The following is a 22,199-nucleotide window of genomic DNA, read 5'->3' as shown; positions in this document are numbered from 1 at the left end:
GATCCCTCGAACGAGCTACAATAAACCCCATTTCAATATATATATATATATATATATATATATATATAGAGAGAGAGAGAGAGAGGGAGGGAGAGAGAGAGAGAGAGAGAGGGGAGAGAGACAACCGATTACACATCGTATTGAAAGGTCTAAAAGGTAATGAAATGGCGGGAATTCTCCGAGGACTGAAACGAGGTTGTTGTCCATCTCCGACTATTGTTCACACTTTATGGTAAGGGCATAGAGAGACGACTGGAAAACAGCGAATTAGGGTTTGATTTACCCTACATGCCTAATGGCGAAATGGCGCAACATAAGCCCGCCGGACTGATGTATGCGGTCGACATAGTGCTCATAGCGGACAATGCAAGAGATATATACAGACACTTGCGAATATCTGTGGCAACCTAGCGACAAACCTAGGCTTCAAGTCTAGCACAGAGAAATCGGGAATAATGGTCTTTAATGAACGGAAGAGTAATTACATGGTCTCAATTCAACAGCAAGTCATACCGATAGTCAAGCAATATAGATATCTCGGCGTACACATAAACGAATGAGAAACTTATTCATGCACCCACCAAGATAACCTGAAAATAACGCGGAATCGGAATGCACCAATAATGAAACATAGAGCATTGTGACGCCAAAACAAACACAGTGAACTCTCACTTGAGTGAACTTCAAGCCGAAGGAAATAGTTTACTTAACTGAAAGTTCACTAAACAGAATATTCACTAGACCAACATAAGATATGGCATACAGAGTCAAAAGTTTGAAGTGCAATTCATGGAGCAAAAGACATGGCATCCTTAGTGTTAGAAATGTGTGAAATGGAATTTGTACATATCAACCAGTACAAAGTTCATAACAGTTATAATGCTGCCTTTCTCATTTAGAAAAAAAAATCTAATCTTCTTCTGCATTTGTACTTTTAAAGCACAGGAAGCAACAAAACTGTCCAAAGAGTCAATGTTTTTGTACACTTCTTCTGGCACAGCTTGCTATTGAGACATAGTCTCTCAACTTTCCAATGTACCCTACAACCTCAGCTAGAGTTATAGGGCTTGAAACTGGTTCGGCAGTTGCCTCTTCTTCGTCTTCTTCGCCTCTTCTTCGAAAGAAAGAGACGACGACCGTGCCACGACTAGCCGGTGGGAAAAAAACACACACCACGTGGTTTGTGGTGTGACAGACCACCGCTTTGCTCTAGCGGCGTTGTAAGCGCCAGCGATGTTACTTTGTTCATAGCCTCCGAGATTACATGCTTCTTCGTTTTGTGCTGGCGATCCCGGAGGCCATGCCTCGTTGCCGTTTGTTTTCCGCGCCGCCGCTTTGCCCCAGGGGCGCTGCAGCGCCAGCGACGTTACATTGCCGCTGGAGCGGCGGTGATGAGGGCGGGCATCGGTAAAATAAGCCTTGGTCCTCTGAGCGAGTTCGTTAAACTGAAATATTGACTGTTCCGAAATTCGTTTAAGTGAAACATTTTTGCATAGAATCTATAAGAAAACTGCCGGGGATTTCTTAAAAGTTCGTTATTCTGAACTGTTCGATAAACCGACGTTCGTATAACTGAGAGTTTACTGTAGGTGGTGCGTGTAATCTGGAAGGAACTAATGGTGCCAGCGCTAAAGTTCGCACATGCCATTCTGTACTTCAAATGGGATACCTTTCCACGGTTGAAAGTTAACCAAATGTCTGTAGGCCAGTTGGATTTGGCAGCCCACCGTAAAACCATAAATTAGACAATGCATAGTGACACTGGTTGGGCCTCTTTTGAAGTAAGAGAAACGCAGACCAAACTAAAATTTCTTGTGAAGGAAGACTCGGGAACATAGATCTGTACCTGAAAAGCATTGACACAGAATGGAGAGAGTGGTCAAGATAGCTGCTACCGATACACAAGGTAAATGGAACTGTAGATACACCAGGAGTCATCAGAAAGAAAATGAGAGAAACAGAGACAGCGAATCAGATGCAAGAAAATGGAAACTAAGAAGACCATGGAGATTTACAGTAACGGGAAGAAAGAAGTTAGATGGAAAGTCTGTACGATAACACAAACAGCAGTGCCTTGCTATTTGAGCCTCGATCTGGTTATCCAAGGACAAAAACATACGGGGGCAACTGTTCGCAACAAGATGAGACGTGTATGCTGCAGCAGAAAATCCGGATACCACTCAACACCTCCTAATGGCATGCGAATCGATTCATATAATGAGGCCCTTAAGTACTCTACACCTTCCAGAAGCGCTTGAAATCAAAGTGGACGCAAACATCATCCGGTAAGCAGTCGATATAAGCAACATACGTTTAAAGTAGTGGTACAAAAAAAGCAGGGAGGAGATTGATACAACCGGATCCCTTACAGGCATAGGTAGCAATACAAGGTAAATAGAAAAATATGGAAAGCCGTTGGTTTAGTTGGTGCTTATGAAAGACTTGAAAGAGATAGAAATGGTTATTTATAAAGAAGGGAAAGGTTGGAACTTCCTTCTCCAGCCCTTGAGGGAGCCCGGCTCAGCGCCAACCGACTTGAGCTAAAAAGACGTTGGACGACAGCGAGAACACAGGACAGAACGCTAGACAGTTGAAATCTAGCGTTCTGTCCTGTGCGCTTCTCGCTGTCGTCCTTTGTTAAGGTGCCTTATTGCGCGCGCGCAGCTGCCCACGGCGGTTGGGAGGGCGGGGGCATTGCGGTATCCGAGTTTTGGATTTTACAGCGAAGCTACATATGGGAGTCTACCTCCCAATGGGTCTGTAGTGTCCGCAGGCAAAACCTGAACGAATCAGCGGGAGGTGTCCGCCACGTGCGTTGCTGGGTTCCTTGCAGCAACACCAGATGGCGCGCGCATCCTCGGCAGTGGTTGCGCAAGCCGTGCGGGGGGGGGGGGGAAGATAAAACAACCAGAAAGGTTGCCTTCACGCCTAGCGTTCTCCGCAAGCGCTTCGAAATAAATATTACGGTTGCATAAGCTGCAGTTACCGGGCAGCGGCAAACGTAGCATAAGAAGCGGGGAGTGACATACCTACAATTTTGTATGTGAAAGAAGAACCTGCCTAGCATATGATTTGTGTTGTGACATCGCTACGGCAAGACCACCTATAATGGGGACTCCGGAAGAGCCGCCAGCCAACGAAGCGCGGCACAGGTGTGGTTTAGCGTATTTCTATTCTCCCTGGTCCACTCTTTGCAGGTGCACGAAGTAGCGGCAGAGGCCGTTGAAACCTCTTAGGCTATAGCAATTAGGTAAAGTGCGTGTGATGTCCTCATGAAAACAATTTCAAGTTACGTCGCAAGGAGTAATCATTCTAAGTATCGTTTACAGCTTCGCTGTCCAGCCACCTTTTCAGCGTGGATTCAGGACCAATTTATTGCTCATAGTGTAGCATTTAATGTTTTTGGAAAGCTAGTCATGCAGCAGTTTCATTTTCTATGCTACAACTTGTGGTGTTTCCCTTGCAACCGTCCCTTTTACGCCTGTCAGCAGCCCAAAATGCTTTCACCAAATTCTTCGCGCACTACTTTAGACTTTTCATCGGAAATAACCTCATTTTCTGGAAAGATATACTCATAAAATCGCCACTACATCTTATAAAGCTTGTTTGCAACCGTGCTCTGAAATTGTTCAGAGGCTATTTGTGACTTACTTCTGTAATAATAAGCCACAGTTTGTTCAAAACTTCTCCTTTGTCCCGGATAGTTATATTCTTTTTGCACTAGGTAGTACAAGTGCGGTACCTGATAATGTAGAAACTAATATTCCTGGTTTAAAGGGAAGCTGAAGAGTCTGTCGAATTCAATAAAACGCTCATATGCGGATGCGGGAACCTTCTAAACTATGAAGGTAAAATTTGGGGGGGGGGGGGGATTTTTCGCTTAGGAGCGACGCAATCGTCGGTTAAAATTTCGCTGTAGCTGCGCCCCCTGTCGAGCGCCGCGCGCTGCTGATGACGCTGACGATGGGAGCGGAGACCGGAAACCGCGGCTTAGTGACGTCAACACTGGTGTTCCGCTCCTTCGCAGTCTCCGCGACCGTGCCTGGCTGGGCTTATTTCTGCGTGCGTGCCGTCCTAATCTGCTTCGCTCGACTCTACATTCCTTTATTTGTGTGTATATAGGAGTGGTAGTTGACGTGCGCAGTATCAATTGAACTTGTAGGCCGATCATGCCGGCGTTCCGTGCAGCCTACGCTTGCACGAGCACCAGCGGCCGCGACGATGTTCCGATGTTCCATTAGTTCCTGCAAGACAAGATGCTTTCAGCTAAGTGGGAGGCTGCTGTGAAGCGAAACAACTTCAAGCGCTCAAGAACAACAGTGTTGTGCTCTAACCACTTCCGTTACGATTACTACCGGAGTTTATCAATAATGCGTGCTTTTGGTTTTCCTAAAAAAAATAGTTATCACGTTGAACGGAAGGTGCACGTTTATCGCCCACCCTTGACGCAGGTTTCATCGCCAAGCGCCGCGAATTTACTATTCGCACGTGTGTTGTGAAACAGCCTGCATGCAGCTACCATAACGCAGTGCAAGCGTAAAGTTTGCATGTGTTGGAAAGCCTGCTCACGCCAAGACGCTGCGCTCCTCCTTCTCTCGCACACATAAGAAACCGACCATCCCACGTATCCGACGGAATTCGCCGGTTACGAGTAGCGTGCGGATGGCGCGCTGATGAAGGTTCTATACTAGACGTGCTACAACAGCCGGTAAACTTTTCCCGCGTTTAAACCGTCTGTGTAGATTGTCGACAGCTTTGGGGCAGCGCACAAATGCTGAAGATCGCATCACCGCTTACATTCTACGAGGAGGCATGCAGGAACATAACACTACTGTTGTTTGCCCGGAAACGTACTCACTGGAACGCTGAATGCAGCTTAGACATACTCGCCAAAGAACATTTCCAACACAAGCTGATGCTAACACTTCGCCTTCATTCGCGTGGAAAGCAGTGCTTGCACCAGCATTTTTTGCTTCTTGAAAGGCCGACTCTTCGCAATCGGGTCGTACATGTAGTATGTACAAGTATGTACGTACGTGTAGTACGTACAAATATAAACCCCTTACAAGTGATCTTGCACGCGACAGCGCTACAAGCGAGGCGATGGCTGTCGTGTTCACTCGTCGTCTGCAAGCCAAACTCCACGCGAGCGACGGCTTTGAGCGACGACTTCCCGGTATGAGGGCAGCAATATACGCGCCGAAACTAGCGTGATGCATGCTTGGTCAATTTATGTTGATGTACTTTACTGAAGAAGGAGCATAAAATATTTCTGAAGGCCTTGCACTAGGTTCTTATTCTTGCACGTGTAAAATTCAATAGCTTGCTCGTTCCGTGCGACAAACAGTAGTATTTGAGTTACGTACATCCAGTTTCGGCTTCGCACAATTGGCTAGTCGCTCATAGCATTCCGCTCGACGAGCGACGAGTTCTAGATTTCTAGAAACGAGCGATCGAGCGACAACACCGAGCCATTTGTTCAAGCGACGGCCCGTTTTGTCGCTCGAAGCCGTCGCCCGTCACCGTCGCGCGCAAAATCGCTGTCGTAGAGTTTGGACTTAATGCCGAACTCCTCAGAGAAACGCAAGCTCTCGAAAATTTCCATGACCGTCTCAGCAAAACACCACCAAACAACTTTGCACCGTGCTTCGTGTGTAGCGGCAGCAGTCGGTCCGGACGAACACCATTGTTGACGTCACGAGGCGCCCGACGAATCACAGGCGGAAACGAGGCGCGCGAGCTGGGCGTGTCTGCTGCTGCACTTTTCGTCGAAATAAAATATTTTTTCGCTTTCTTTCGCTCAATTTCGATGCGATATTCGAATTCAGAGGGTTGAAAACCACGGCGTACTGCTCTTCACTCATTTTTTTCTGGAAAAGCTTTCAGCTTCCCTTTAAACATACATATAGGGTTTATTCACTGCTGATAGACGGATGGTCTGCAATCTCTAATTTTGAACAATATTCACTGGCACTTGATACCTTTCCATATGCTCCCCATTAGATAATATGAACGCGTCCCACTGTTTCCACCGAGCATAGACAACATAAGTCAGGCCATCTGTTGTCACCTACCTAACAATTGCCTCCAGTGTCCTAGCCACGCCTGAAAAATAAAAAATAAATTATAGGGTTTTACGTGCCAAAACCGCTTTCTGAATATGAGACACGCCGTAGTGGAGGACTCCAGAAATTTGGACCGCCTGGGGTTCTTTAACGGGCACCTAAGTCTAAGTTCATAGCCGTGGATTTGAATCCGTGACTTCGTGCTTAGCAGCCTAACACCATAGTCACTAAGCAACCACGGCAGGTAGCCACGCCTTGTTCCATCTCTTGTTTCATGTCAAAGGAAGGACCTTTACTCTTGCGTTCGCCGAAGCATCCCAACAATCCCCTTGCCTCAGACTTCTTTAGGCATGTCACTATAAAAAAGGACATGCTATGGCATGAACCACGCTGTAGGTTAGACAATGGAGATGAATTTGAAGTAGGTCTCAAGAGATGGTTCCTTTTATTCTGTCTAGGTTTGGTAGAAACGGCGGGACGCGCGCACTTCACCTACCTTGGGCATATAGAAAGCGGTAAAGGGGCGATATAATTTTATAAATAAAAAAATCAGTGCCGTTCCACTCTATGAAGAATGATGACCAGCCAAGCTGTGTATGCGCGCCCTTTAGTGATGAACTGCACCGACGCCGCGGGTCGGCCCGGCATTGCACTAACTTCGGTACCGGCCCACGTATGGAAAGTGCTTACGTGCGTAAGTGCTTAAGTGGTTAAGGCCTGCTTCACCTCCACCATGGGTCCGCCCTGTATTGCACTGTCTTGGGGATCGGCCCACGTATGGAGAGTGCTTAACGCCTGCTTCACCTCCGCCGCGGGTCGGCCCTCTATTGCACTGGCTTCGGGATGGGCTATCGTATGGAGAGTGCTTAACGGATGCTTCACCTCCGCCGCGGGTTGGCCCTGTATTGCAATGGCTTCGGGATCAGCCCACGTGTGGAGAGTGCTTAACGCCTTCTTCACCTCCGCCGCGGGTCGGCCCTCTATTGCACTGGCTTCGGGATCGGCCGACGTGTGGAGCGTGCTTAACGCCTGCTTCACCTCCGCCGCAGGTCGGCCCTGCATTGTACTGGCTTCGGGATCGGCCCACGTGTGGAAAGTGCTTAACACCTGCTTCACCTCCGCCACGGGTCGGGCCTGTAGTGCACTGTCTTCGGGATCGGCCCTCGCGTGGAAAGTGTTGAACGCCTGCTTCACCTCCACCGCGGGTCGGCCCTGCATTGCACTGGCATCGGGATCGGCCCACGTGTGGAGCGTGCTTAACGCCTGCTTCACCTCCGCCGCGGGTCGGCCCTGTACTGCACTGGCTCCGGGATCGGCCCACGTATGGAGAGTGCTTAACGCCTGCTTCACCTCCACCGCGGGTCGGCCCTGTATTGCACTGGCTTCGGGATCGGCCCACGTGTGGAGCGTGCTTAACGCCTGCTTCACCTCCGCCGCGGGTCGGCCCTGCATTGCACTGGCATCGGGATCGGCCCACGTGTGGAGCGTGCTTAACGCCTGCTTCACCTCCGCCGCGAGTCGGCCCTGTATTGCACAGGCTTCGGGATCGGCCCACGTATGGAGAAGGCTTAAGGCCTGCTTCACCTCCATCACGGGTCGGCCCTGTATTGCACTATTGCGGGGGTCGGCCCGCGTATGGAGAGTGCTTAACGCCTACTTCACCTCCGCCGTGGGTGGGGCCGGTATTGCACCATCTTGGGGATCGACCCACGTATGGAGAGTGCCCAACGCCTGTTTCACCTCCACCGGGGGTCGGCCCTGTATTGCATTACCTTCGGTATGGGCCCACGTATGGAGAGTGCTTAACGCCTACTTCACCTCCACCACGGTCCGGCCCTGTATTTCACTATCTTAGGGATCAACCCACGTATGGGGAGGACTTAACGCCTGCGTCACATACGCCGCGGGTGGGCCCGGTATTTGACTATCTCCGGAATCAGCCCACGTATAGAGAATGCTGAACGCCTGCGTCTCCTCCGCCGTGGGTCGACCCTGCATTGCACTACCTTCCGGATTTTTTATCAACACGCGCACACTATATTCGGGAAAGTAGCCTTAAAGGGACCCTAAAGGTAAATATTAAGTAAAGCTAAAGTGACATATTAATGCTTGAGAATCTCTAAGGCTTCATTAGTATCATGACCAGAGCCTTAGTAATCTAGAAATATAAGTAAATGCATGACATGGTTAGAGACTCCCCGGGAAATTCAAGTTCTGGCCCGATGACGAAAGCACTCCTCAATTTAATTCTCTCAGTAGTACTCAACCACTCGTTGCACAAACCATGTTTGTATTGTATAATAACACGAAAGAAGATGCTGCTTGTCCAGGTCTAGTTCATGTTTAGACAAAAGAACTAATTGACAACGACAACGACGCGCGCGTTCGGACGGTTTCGTTTTCTCTCGACTACGCGCCGCCCACTCTTTCGCGTTTCAGTAGTTATCACGTTGTGCTGCGCTGGTTTTGCTGGCTCTCTAATCTCGCATAAACTGCAAATAACAGAGAATGCAACTTCCATGTGATGTCGTGGGATGCCAGAACGGTCTACACCACTTGGCCAAAAAGCAGCTGCAGCAATGAATTGGCCACTCTGACTTCATCTGTCTTGGCTCGGTACCGCCTTCTGTCGGGCGCCGTTTTACTCACCAACGGCAGCAAATGGCGTAGCTGGCTTATGCAACGTAACCCCTCCACCGGTTGGGCTTCGGGATATTTCTATTTCGAAAAGAGTATTCGCACTCTTCCGATGGATTTTTCTCGTAAACTAAGTTTTTCCTTGGCACAAAACAAGCGTTGCGAGGTTTCTGGAATGGTATTTAAACAGTCCACGTCGACTTAGTTTTAGCCTTTAGTGTCCCTTTAACACCTACGCTGTAAAGTTTCAGAGGCTCAATCTCTGTCTTTTTTGAACTATTGTATATGGCCCGCGTTTATTTATTGGGTACTAGATTCAACATTTCCTTTTCGTATTCTATTTGCACAAGGAAAAGTTGGTATTCGTCCACTACTACTACAAAACAAGGATCTTAAGATACAAATTTAACTCTAGGGAGACAAACAATTACTCTAACTATAGTTCGCCAACGCGCAGGTAATGAAGTAAGACAATAAAGAAACTAATGAAAATAGTAATACTCAGAAAAGCTCTTTCCTTGCGGTGAGGACGTTTTATTGTTAAGAGGGCTTGGTGAGCATATGAAAAAAATTTTAGTGGTGCTTGCGAAATGCAATAATATCGGCCAGTGAATTCCACAGTCCAATAACCCGGGAAAACAAGAAGCACGTTGAAACTAATTTTATGCATAAATGAGAATATTTCGCGATAGGCATATTTTTTTTATATTAGTTGCACCAACCATAAAAACTTCACAGAAAAGGATCAAGACATCTCCTGAGTTTAAAGTGACGAAAGGAGGCTTATAATATAAACTGCTCACCATATTTCTCCTTCCACAAGAAAATAGAGAACGCATTCTTTTGATCGCTATTTCGAAACTTGTAATCTTTGTAGGCGTAGCAAGGCATTCATCTCCAATACTGTCAAGGCTATCGAAGCATCGACTGTTCGACCTACGATCCTTCTGCGTTTGCATAGCAACACTGGTCGTAGCGCCCATTATCTGCATGTTACAGGGCCGAAAAACTAAATAGGTACTGACTTGTACAATTTTACGTGCACTTCCATCAAAGCCTTTTTCTTGATTTTCCTCAGCATACTGTCCATACGTAGCCCGCGAAATTCAGTTTATATTAGATCCTTGCTGCGGTGGCAGCATTTGCATGACGGGGAAATGCAAAAACGCTTTTTATAGAGATTTATGAGCATGTTAAGGAAGCCTCAGGCTTTCGATATTGACTCCACCACCAACCTATGGCGTGCTTTTTAAAAAAATCGGGTGTTTGGCTCCCCAAACCAAAGCGCAGTTTATTTCGATTCAATTCAATGGCACTATCTATTGTAATTCGCCGTAATGGCCCATGTCCTGTGGCGCTGTCTTGTTAACCGCAAGGTTGGCTGTCCGATTTCCAGTTTTGGCATCGGCAATCCTGGCCAGAATGCAGAAACCCTCGTTATCAGTGTTGTGGGTGCCCTCCAAAAGAATTTGAGTAGTTCAAATAATGCGGAACCCACCGCTACGGCGTCGCACATAGCCCACTGTGCAGTTTGAGGAAGTTAACAACGTCATTGAATAAACGTTTCTTATGAACTACACTATCGAGCAAGTGAAGCTCTCATCCTGAAAACTACGGTCTGTGTTGCACAGATACCATTCCTACATAGTCTCAGGGAAAGCTGAACATGAAAGCTGAGTTTAGTGCACCTTAAAATTTAAGTCTATGGACTCCCTGATTCTCCCTGATGGCGGCAATTTCATAACTTTTTTTTTAATTACGCCTAGCGATATATTTATCTAATAGCGCTTTTATTTAGCGCAGTTCTTTCTCGAATTCGCCAACAATATTTTTAAACCCAGTGTTTTGTTCTTGTAGGCCTCGCCGCATAGCCTATATTTGTGTCTGAACAAATCATTACAGGCAGGGCAAAACTATTTAAGCGTACTGCGGGTGAAAAGTTCGCTGTAAAAAAACGCAATAGCTCCTGGATCAATTGCGCACTCACCTTCTCTGCAGCCGGAGCGACAAACTGTCGCCAAAGGGCCAGAATGTCATCGAGGGAGTCCTGTAGCAGCTATTTAAAGAGTCAACTTTGTCTTCGAGATAACATGTTCGGGTATCTGTATCTGAGAGCCTCTTCAGAAAAGATAAGAAGCCCGCGTGTATATACGGCCAGGCAAGAGCTTTTTCTGGCCATGGTAATAGCTGGCTCGTAATAAAGACGTCTAGTTTTCGCCCCGACGAATGCCCTCCTATCTATAACAACAAAGCTGACAGCAAAAACGCCGCTGCTGAAAGAAAGGGCCATACCAGGTAACTTCGGCGTGCTTATTTTCAAGAGACTAATGAGAAAAGCAAGGAATGTACACGAAAGAACGCGGCGAGAACATGCTGTATTACACGGCAATAAAATGGCCCGCCACCCGAAGAAACAAGGACCGAGCAATTTCTCGAGATATGTGTACCTCATAACACATAGCAAACCTCGAGTTCATTCACAAGTTTATTGGACAGTTAACTGAGAATCTTCCCTGAGTGCCATAGTAAGGCAGAGCTGAAAAAAACATTAAATGCAATATGAAGAGCGCGTAGCCCAACACAAGGCCTCGTTCAAGATCCCTGTTTGTCAGGAATCCATTTTAAAGCTAGAAGCTTTGAAAAAACATTATAATAAGATAGAATCAATTTTCTTTTCCCTCGGGCAACATTTTTCCTTCATTTGTCTGCCCGAAATGTGGCTATCATTGGTGAATAAAAATTTATTTTGTTTCCCATCGTATGTTTAGGACACCCTCAGAGGTTATGTGGAAATCAAGAGGGTGTAGCCATCCGCATCTCGTCATTCCTTCAATATAAGCTCAGGTGTGAATGTCACTGTGTGAATATATACAGAGTAACATATTGTTTTCGCTTTTCGTAGGAATGTACGCTCAATCGCCTAATATAAACCTGTCTAAGTTCTAATTTCTTTTCGTGCGGGTTGGCGTTTGGTTAGTGCAGAGTTGTGAAGTTAATAGCAGTTTACTTAAATGGAGAAAAATTAACTCCTTGGAAATAAATACTACGAAAACAAAAGCTATTCTGTTTGCTCCACCACAGAAAAAAATTTATATGAACATAACGTTAAAGCTTCGCGCTGAGAGGGTAGAGCTTGTTAGCACAGTGAAGATTTTGGGAGTCGTTTTTAATGAGCATTTATTGTGGGATGATCACGGCGCCCGAGTTTTAACGCCTTTGGCCAGGGTTTATAGCATGCTATGCATATTCAGGCATGTTTTACCCTCTGAAATTAAACTTTTAAACTACAACAGCCTTTTTGCTCCTCATATAAATTATTGCGACCTCCATATGGGGAACCACTTCTCAGACGAATCTTCATAAACTACAAGTCCTGGAGAAAGAAGCCGTTCGCAAAATTACGAATACATCTTACAATGCTAATACAACTGCGATATTTCGCTCCCTCAATGTGATACCCGTACAACACTTGTACGAAACAAACCTTGTTTTAAAGTGCAAAAACAGTCTTCTGTACAACATAGTTTTCTTAGATTTATAGAAATTAACTTTTCCCACACATGTACCGTACAATATGAGGCAAAAGTATCCTTGGTTGCTGCCATTTTCAAGAAGAAATTACAGATTCACTAGATTATAATATCACGTAGCGAAGTTACTGAACTCCTTACAGAATATTGATTCAATCCTAAATCATATTTGTCAGCGTACTTTGACAGCACAACTTTCAGAATACGGCGCTTGTGTGGGGCACCGGTGACATAAGCGGTTCTTCGATTTGATTGAAATGCTTTATTTGACGGCATTTTGCTTACATATTTTGATGAAGGTCCTTTGTACGAAAGCATGTTATTTTACTAAATTGTAGCCTTGCGTGAGTGGCTGTAAGAGTTACAATAGCAAGTTTCAGAAATCTGAATGTTGTAAGAATATTCCAAGAACACTGTTTCAATAAAATGCTATATATGTACTTATGATTTTTTATTGGTGTATATGTGCGCACTTCGTTTTCTCTTTCTCACTCTCTCATTGGGAACCTATAGTAGGAAGATTTCTGGTATGCGTGTGTATACGTATATTATGGGTACTCTGAGTATATGTATGACTCTGTGCCTGTTGCCAAGAAAAGGGACAAGGACCTAGTCAAACTGCTGTTTTGCACCTTTTTGTTCTTGCCCTAGCATTCTTTTTCTGTCGTGAAAAATAATGCTGAAATGACGTGAAATGAAGCGAAAGAAAGTTAAAGGTTACCTGCGGGCAGGCAGTCCGCCTGCTCCTTGCGTCCAGCGTTCCCTCCCAAGGGTTCACGGGCTTTGGTGGAAGAAATCGAAGTCGGCCCACGGGTGGCTGCAAGTACGGGATGCTGCGGTACCCTTCGAGCTTTCGACCCAGCAGCTCGAGCTGGCTTGCTCCGACTCTCCCCAGGCGAGTCATTTTCTCCACGTCGTAGGCACGGCTGCAGCTGGCTACCGCCACAAACAGGAGCAGCACGTAATCCCATGTCACGTCCAGTTTGCAGATCTGTTCTTTACGGTGTCAGCTGAAGGCAGCTGGAATAGAGTGGAACTTAAATTTCGCTCGCAGTGCATCCTATTAACTCTTTGAGCTAACTATAGACTGCAGGATAGACTGACTGCACACCGTCGCTCCTTCTAAATAAAGACTACACTAAAACTTTTCTTGGTTGAATTTTTGCGAACTACCATTGGAACAAGTGGCAGGTTTATACGTAATGCAAATGGGATTATGTCCGTAATCGCTGACAACATAAATACGCCCTTAGTATTGGAATAGATGGAGACCTAAAGTGGCCGTGTATGCTCAGTCTAAATAAATACGCTCGAGTGGTTCAATGTGTCATATCGCAACTTTCTTGAAACCCCAACAAATTATTTAGGCAATACGATGGGCCATTCAAGTAGATTAAAGCTCTATCGCTCCACATTGCTACTCGAGGATAAGCTCCTGGAGGCAGCGAATGCGTTGCAGCCATTTCGCAGTACATTCCCATTTTTCTTTCCATTTCGCAGTACAAATACTTCAAAGATTCTCTAAGCACGTGACTTGCAAGACCATTTCCTTTTCGTGAGCACGCCGCCTTTAACGTTTTATCACTGCAAGAAATACTACCGTCTAAAATTCATTGTTTATAGTGTGGCGTCACTGCTCTTCAGGCCACCTATACAGTTACTCGTATGTTGTAGTCAAGGAAAGTCACTTGATAATGACGTTATCTGGAGCCACCTGCAATTGAGTGGACCCTTGTCTTCACTAAGGTTGAGCCCTGCCACCTCTACTACTTTTTGTTCCACATTCTAGCTCCAACAAATGCTAACTTACGGTGCCTGTTGATTGGTATGTAAAACCTCATGATTACAGTATATCAGATGCCAGTGAGACACAGTGAAGTATAATGCACCAAGTAAGTATCTTCGAAAATGTTGTAGTGTCTTAGTTACCGTACAACAATCGAAAGCAAGGTCTTTACTGAGCTCAGCCATATGAGGCTGCCAGTGCAGCAAAGAAGTTATAAGTTATGCTGAAGTAATTGTATGTCTCGACATTTTCCTGCTGGTCCCTTTTATATTTAAAGTGCATATTTCATCGAAAAAGGATTAGTTTCTATGGTGTTTATAGCTAGGTTATTTGCATTGAATTATTCTAAAGTATATTGTAGCTAAGTATTTGATGTGCACTTTGGCGCTGATTAAGTGGTTTTTTAAGCACTGCAGAATCGTCTGCGCACAGATCTTCCTCACGCTGGATAACATATCGGTTAATGATTTATAAAGATGGAAAAAAATATGGCACCCAAAACTGATCCCCGTGGGATGCCAGTTGTGACTAATAGGAGTCTGGATATCCTGTCACGAATTTTTAGCTAAGGTGTTCCGTTTATAATACAACTGCGAAAGAATAATATTGGAAATCTCCGAAATCTCTCCGTTTGCGTGAGGGATGTCCTGTTGTCTTGAGTGGAATGCTTTTTTTTCTGATTTCAAGGAAAATTGGCAACACAAGATTATTATCGTTGAGGGCTTCATTAACTATATTTTTTAATTCATGCGCAGCCCTTGCGGTAAAGTGATGCTTCCTAAAACTGTGTTACTTTGGGGTTAGTATACACTTTTTCGAAAACGTGATACTATTCCCTTTGCAATGAGTTTTCCAAGCAAGGCTTTCTTACATGAAGAATGGCAATATGATAACAGTAGGATAGCTCATTAGGATTGCCGCTTTTCAAAATTGCAGTCTCTCCAAATACCTGCAGCTGCTCTGAATAAACTCCCGAGATGAAAGCATAATTTAAAATCTTATCTAGTAGTAGGCATGAAAAGCCGATATTTTCCTTTATAGTGTTACGTGGCCAGGCGCAGAGGTGCAACCGTATACCAGTATATGTAGAAATGACTACGCTGCACTTGGCCAAAGGGCAACAGCCCGTGCTATAGTCTGCAAACGTTGTCGTCTTCACACAATTGGCCTCTTCAACAGCATAAATAATGGCCCGTAGTACTGCCCCCGGTGGTTACACTGCCGTACCGAATCAACTAAAGGCCGGACTCGGAAGCAGTTCAACTTTGAGCCTGCTGACGTACACGATATCGTGGATGCCATAGGAGAGAGTGAGGTAGGAGTGATGGGAGCAATTTTATAGGTCACTGGCGTAACCTGGCGCAGCATGTGGTAAGGCCCCGTGTATACGGAAAAGAACTTCTCTGAAAGTCCAACACCACGAGCGGATGACCACAGAAGCCGGAGCGCACCAGGCGAAAACAGTGCGTCACGGCGGCGGGCGTAGTACATACACTGGCGAGTGGTATACGAGGCCGCCAGTCGAGTACGGGCAAGCTGGCGTGCATGGTCGGCCAGTGCGATGGTGTCGCACGCATACTTGCTTGTTGAGGTCGCAGCAGGAAGAAGTGCAGTATCAAGGGGCAAGGTTCGTTCGTGGCCGTACAAGAGATGGAATGAAGAAACTCCGGTGACGGTCATGACGACAAGGATTATAGGCAAATGTGACGCAAGAAAGCGCTATGTTCCAGTCATGGTGGTCCTTTTAAACGTACATGGACAACGCATCTGTTAGATTTCAACCGCACCGTCAGTCCATTGGTTTAAGGATGATACGAAGTGGTCAGCTTGTGTTGATTGGAGCAGAAATGCACCACATCGGTGATAACATTCGACAAAAAGTTACGACCATCATCGGTAAGCAGCTGTCATGGGGCGCCATGAAGCAAAATAATGTCATGCAAGAGTAAGTCTGCGGCGTCAGTGGCGCAACTGGTCGGGACAGCCCGTGTGATGGTGTATCGTGTGCCGTAATCCGTTTGTTAATGCGGTTGTTTGCTTCAAATCAGGGGTACAATCAGGACTCGACGGGAACCAAAGGTGAGTGGGTCACCTCGCACTGGGCACTCATGGGAAGACGACAAATGAAGCTGTGCAGGGTGATATGGGCTGGACTAGTTTTGAAGTGACGGAAGCTCGCAATAAAACTGTATGACGAACGGCCGAGGAATATGGAAGAAAGTAAATGGGCTGGGAGAGTGTACAGGTATTTGTAAAGGAAAAACATTTATTCACAGTGGAGGAAAAGAACTAGTAAGCTTGCCAGCAAGTATGCGGCCTGTAGCGTGGGCAACACAGCAACAAAGAAGGTCAAGCGGAAAGTCAGAGAGGCTGAAATAATCTCATGTGTGGCGGCAATGGAAAAGAAACCTGTCATGAGTAGCTACTTAAGAGGAAAAAATGAAATCAGGAAAGAAACAATTTATGATAAGTCAAAGGGAAGCTCATTACATTTTGAAGCGAGATCGGGATGCCTTAGAACACGCACCTATAAACCGAGATATGACTGAAGAAGAAGCATGTGCTTGCTGCGGTAAAGCTTGGGACACTATGGAGCATGTTTTATTAGCATGCGAAGACGTCTACCCAGCTGTTGATTTAGGCGCCACTGGCCTCCTTGAAGCACTTGGGTTCAGCGAGAGCAGTGGAAAAGTAAACAGGTCCGCAATAGGCATTAGTAAGAGGCAATTAGAGGAGTGGTGGAAGAAAAGTAGGGAAACGACAAAAGACGGAGACGTACAAAAGCACAGTTCGAAATAGGGGATCGGAAAATTTGGGTGGGGTAGTACATAGTTTTTTTCCCTCTTTATTATTGTTTAACCTAGGTAGGGTATTAGGCAGTATAATAGCAAGAGCTTGGTGGCGCAACCCACCGCCTCGTTCCAAATGGGACGCTCGTAACATCCGTCCGTCCGTCCGTCCATCCATCCATCCATCCATCCATCCATCCATCCATCCATCCATCCAGTCATCCAGCCATCCAGCCATCCGTTTCTACGGCTACCCATTTCTTTTCAGAGGACGACGTGGGAAAATGGCCGAGGAAATCAAATCCAACACAAAAACACGGTACCGCAGGGACTGTTATTGGCTGGATATGACCGGCAGGTAGCACTTAAAGTGTTTTCCAATGCTGGCAGGACTCATAGGCAGCAACATAGCGTCGAACGGAGGGAGCGAGACCGGGCCAACGGACGCGGTCGTACGTGTGAGATACCCCAAGGTTTCCTGCAGTGGGTGCGTCAAGGATCTCAAAAAGCAGAGTCCTTCGTCGATGTTTAGGTACGACAAGGAGGTCAGGTCCGCCAGGGAGGAAGTTCCTTCGGTACAGTATGTCCCCCTGGAAACGTTATAGGGGAATCGAGGCATCGGTAGGTGAATAGTGCAGATGATCGATGAGGGCTCGCAGCGATAGGTCCCGGTACTGTTCATCGGCGATGTTAGGGAAGGCAGGCACAGAAAAAATTTCGTTGGCGGTGCTACGATCGGCGTCGTCAGGCTCGCCGACCGGGTAGTGAGAGAGGCAATCAACGTCATTGCGGAGATGGCCAGATTTGTAGATGCTAGAATAGGAATGTCCTTGTTGGCGCAACGCCTAGCGACCAAGTCGTCCTGTAGAATACTTCAGTGAATAAAGATAAAATCAGACGGTGATCCAGGGTTCGAGTCCCGGACCAGGAAAAATTTTTCTTCAACTGCGAGGCTTTTCTTTCGAGGAACCCGTATAGATTTTCTTTGTAGCAATTGCAACGAACGGGTGGACGCCTGATTTTCCCTTTATTAATTACTTCTCTCCACCTTGCGAGTCTCCGCCGAACTATTATGTCAAACTCTTGCCTTTGCTTCGAGTTGTTGACAAATTCAACTTCGCCCTACCATTCGCTAGCCGCCTCGTTAGCTCAGATGGTAGAGCGGCTGCCCCGGAAAGGCGGTGGTCCCGGGTTCGACACCTGGACCAGGACGAATTTTTCTTCAACTGCGAGACTTTTCTTTCGAGGCATCCGTACGGGTTTCCTTTGTAGCAATTGCTAAGAACGGGTGGATGTGTCATTTTCGCTTTATTAATTCTCTCCACCTTGCGGGTTTCCGCCGAACTCTGATGTCAATCTTTCAGTGAGCCCAACCGGCCGAGGGCGTCATAGACTTTGACAACGGAAAACGGTTCGGCATATAAATATGGGCAGAACTTCGCAAGCGCCTAAACTAGGGCAAGATAGTCACGCTCAGTGATGGAATAGTTGCGCTCGGAGGTTGAAGGAAGCCTCCTGGCCTAAGCGATAACACGTTCGTTGCCGCGCTGGCGTTGCCCGAGTAGTGCGCAAATTTCGTGGCCGCTGGTCGGTACGGACTTCGGTAAGTGCAGAAAAATGAAAGTGGTCCAGAATTGGTGGCGTTATGAGAACGTCGATTAGATGCCAAAACGCAGAGGCCTTGTTATCGCCCCACTTGAAAGGGGCGTCTTTCTTCAAACGCCCAGTTAGTTGTGATATGGCCGCAAAATTTTTCACGAAGCGGTGGAAGTACGAGGAAAAGCCGATGAAGCGGCGCACATCCTTGACGCACTTCGGTACCGGGAAGTGCGTAACAGCATGGATTTTACCGGGGTCCAGTTGGGTTCCATTGGCATCAACTAGATGTTCAAGTATTGTAATCTGGCGACGGCCAAAGTGGCACATTGATGCGTTGACTTGCAGAACGGCTCAACGAAAAACGAGCAGGACTACGTAGAGGCACTCGGGGTGTGTCGCGAATGCTGGGAAGAATACTACAACATCATCTAAGTAGCAGAGGCATGTGGACTATTTGAATTCTTGAAGAAGCGAGTCTATCATGGCGCTCAAAAGTGACCGGAGCTTTGCATAGACCAAGTAGCATCAGTTTGAATTGATAAAGACTGTCCAGTGTTACAAAAGTGGTCTCCTCGCGGTCTACATCGCCCACGGCATTCTGCTAGTAGCCGCAGTAAACATCAGTAGAAAAGAAATATCGAGCAGCATGGAGGCAGTCAAGAGCATCATCGACGTGAGGTGAGGGAAACACATCTTTTTGTAACTTTGTTAAGGTGCTTATATTCGACGCAAAAGCACCATGTGCCACCTTTCTTTTTGAACAATACAACAGGTGACGCCCATGGAGTACACGACGTTTCAAAATTGTCCTTGGCAAGCATTTTGCGAACTTGTTCGTGAATAACTTATCCCTAAACCCGCGACACTCTATGCGAGCGGTGATGAATCGCCGTTATTTATGCGATGCCTAACAGTTGTAGTTCGAACCAAACGACCATCGTGAAAGTCATAATATCGGGGAATCAAAACAGCATGCGGTCCGAGCTCATGAGCGTGCTCGGATGGCAAGTCGGGCACACTCATTTTCTGTTAGTCGGCGATATTACAAGTTGCGGGCTGTGATGGTACAGTACGGTCGGTTGAACTGTCGTCTACTACAATAGGTGCTACTGTGTGAGCCTCGAATGAGTAAAGCTGAGCCAGAGACATTGCGCCTGGAAGTACTTGTGTCGCCTAGCCAAAATTTACCACTGGAAAGCGGACGCAATTCGCCGTAATAGTAAAAAAAAATGTATGAAGTACTGTCTTACCATTTGTAAGGCGAACGACTTGCATGGGAGGCGCGATGCAGTGACCATGTGGCACTAGTGGCGCTGACACAAAGTCAACATAAGCCAGTGCCGTACATGGCAAGTGAACGAAGTCTACGGATTCGAGGCGACTGTGGTGTGGTTCAGCGGGATGCAGAGCAGGTATGTCAAGATTGAGAGTACTGGCTGAACAGCCTATGAGAGAAGAACGCGCGGAGAGGAAGTACAGGCGAAGAATTATGTGGGGAGAGTGGGCGATGACGGTGAAAAGAACGATAGTCGAGTGATGGGCGAAGAAACTCGGGTGACACATATACCAATTGGGGGAGGTGTTCTGCCGGCGGATACACGTACAATAGGCCTCCTGGCGGGTGGTATTGTTTTCTTCAGGCAGTTAAGAAGGTCAGCGCTCATGACAGATAAATGCAGCCGAGTGTCAATAAGAGCAGGGACCAAAATGCGGTCGACTTGCACTTCGTGCAAGTTCATATATGTGGCTAGCGTCTGTAGAGGATTTGGCAGCGTAGGGAGCAATGCAGCATCACCTCGAAGTGATACATTGCCTAGTTTTCCGGCTGGGAGTGCCCGTAAGAAGTCGGGGACTATGAGCGACCGATCTGGGGTGTGCGAGATTGTCCCCGTCGGGGCGAAAGCCACCGTGAATAAGGATGGTTTGGTGCAGGAGTTTCAGCGGCGGCTTTATCGGACCGAGCGGTTGGGGACGAAAAAGGCCGCTTCGGCGAGGATAACCAGTATAAGTGGTCTGTGTATCGTCCCGTGCTTTCTGCAGTGAAGCACCGACACAGCCAGTGAACAGTGAACCCCAGTTTTTGTTGAGCGTCGGTATTTATAGCGAACTCAGTCCGTCAGTGCGCTATCGTACATCTCACAGCGACATGATAACGGCTTGCGCCCACTGCTGGTGCGCATGTGTGCGATGCCATACATGTTCCCTTCATACAGAAGTCTGGGTCATTTCAGCGCCTGTAGCCGACTTGCTTGAAGTTGGCATCATAGGCCAGACGTTCCGGTGGCCTGGATTGCCTCTACGATCTCCTAGGTAGCGTTGGAGGCGGGATTTGTTGTCTCGCTGTTCCCACGCGCACCAGTGGAGACACAGTTGGTGCAGTATTTGTGCTGTAAGACGGCGTGGTGTCTTGTTCGTCGTCTCACTAACTTGCTGCCATGTGGGGACTAAAGCTTTCTTTCGTGGCTAGCAAGTGTTGGGCGATTTCAGCGTAGTGTCTTGTAGCCCTCTGTGCGGACATAGTAGAAGCGTGGTCCAGCTGGTGTCATTACCTTGGCTTTCTCTGACCACGACGTTCCCTTGACTGGCATGACGTCATTATGTTGAAGGGGGGGGGGGCAAGGCATGATGCCTCCTGTTTGTTTGCTTGTGCTTCGCTGTATGAACTACTACTGATTTCGGTGCGAAGTGAGGTAGAGGTGTGCGCAAACGCATTCCTTGAAGCAGTTCGCCAGGGGACCGCCCGTCTTCCAAGGGGCTTGCTTTGTAACTAAGCAAACCAAGCAAGAAGTATTCGCTTGCTTCGGTTGGCTTTTTCAATATGCTTTTCACCACTTGCACGCTTTTCTCTGCTAGTCCGTTTGAGCTCGGGAACAGGGGGCTTGAAGTCACGTGCTGAAAGTCGTACAGCTTAGCGGATCGCTCCGAGCCTCTCCTTCCCGGAGTTAGTTGACCGGTCACGCAGCTGCTCGACTTCTGGAAAGTTAGACATGGAAGCGTAAGCACCGAGGTAGTATTTGCCGCCGTCTTCAAAGATATCAACTCCAACACGCATCCTGTGAAGTGCTTGATCTAAGCATTAACGGCTCAGCTGGCTGGTTGTATGCATGCCTTCTGCAAATAGCACACTTTTGTTTTAGCACTTCAATATCCGAGTTGATGTTTGCCCAGAAGACGAACTGTCGTGCTCATCTTTTGCATTTTCCTATACCTATGTGACCTGCGTGAATTCTATTCAAAATTTCAGCCCGCGTTCGTAGGGAATTACAACCGTTGTCCCCTTCAGAAGTATTCCATTCACGACTGAAAGCTTAGAGGACGCAGACGCGAGGGGTCCTTCCACAGCCTGTCCGTCCTTTACCTTCTGTAACACTATCTTCAGGTACGGGTCGCATGCGGACTCACGTGCGAGGCGTAGGGCAGTTCTTTCGCTGACGAGTGGCGACACCACGGAGACGGCGTGGACTTCAACATCGGTGGTGTCCGTGGCAGTGCCGTCTCCAGGAGCGGGTGCCCTTGACAGCATGTCCGCCAGCGCCATTTGTTTGCCGGGAATGAACACGATTGTTTAATCGTACTTCAAAAGCCTGAGAAAGACACGCTGCACTCGTGGTGGCACATCGGATATCGCCTTTTTTTGGAATGTCAATGAGAGGCCGGTGATCGCTTTCAAGTGTCACCGGGCGGCTGTACACGAAGTGATGGAACCGTTCACAACCAAAAACAAGCGCCAGAACTTCTTTTTCAATTTGAAAATAGCGCTGTTCCGTCTCCGTTAATGATTTCGACGCATAGG

At 47.1% G+C, this 22,199-nt stretch overlaps 1 protein-coding gene across 1 annotated transcript in view; it reads right to left on the bottom strand.

Annotated features, from left to right (window-relative positions):
* The window catches only part of LOC142564047 (acetylcholinesterase-like), an 86,998-nt gene extending 76,270 nt beyond the window's left edge, over positions 1 to 10,728 (bottom strand). The window contains exon 1 of the mRNA XM_075674864.1: positions 10,690 to 10,728. The gene's annotated coding sequence lies outside the window, so the exon portion shown is untranslated. The remainder of the gene's footprint in view (positions 1 to 10,689) is intronic.
* Between the last annotated feature and the right edge of the window lie 11,471 nt (positions 10,729 to 22,199).

This window comes from Dermacentor variabilis, chromosome 11 (genome assembly GCF_050947875.1).
Source record: "Dermacentor variabilis isolate Ectoservices chromosome 11, ASM5094787v1, whole genome shotgun sequence".
In the NCBI taxonomy this organism is placed as follows: Eukaryota; Metazoa; Arthropoda; class Arachnida; order Ixodida; family Ixodidae; genus Dermacentor; species Dermacentor variabilis.
This window is presented reverse-complemented; position numbering and strand designations above follow the sequence as displayed.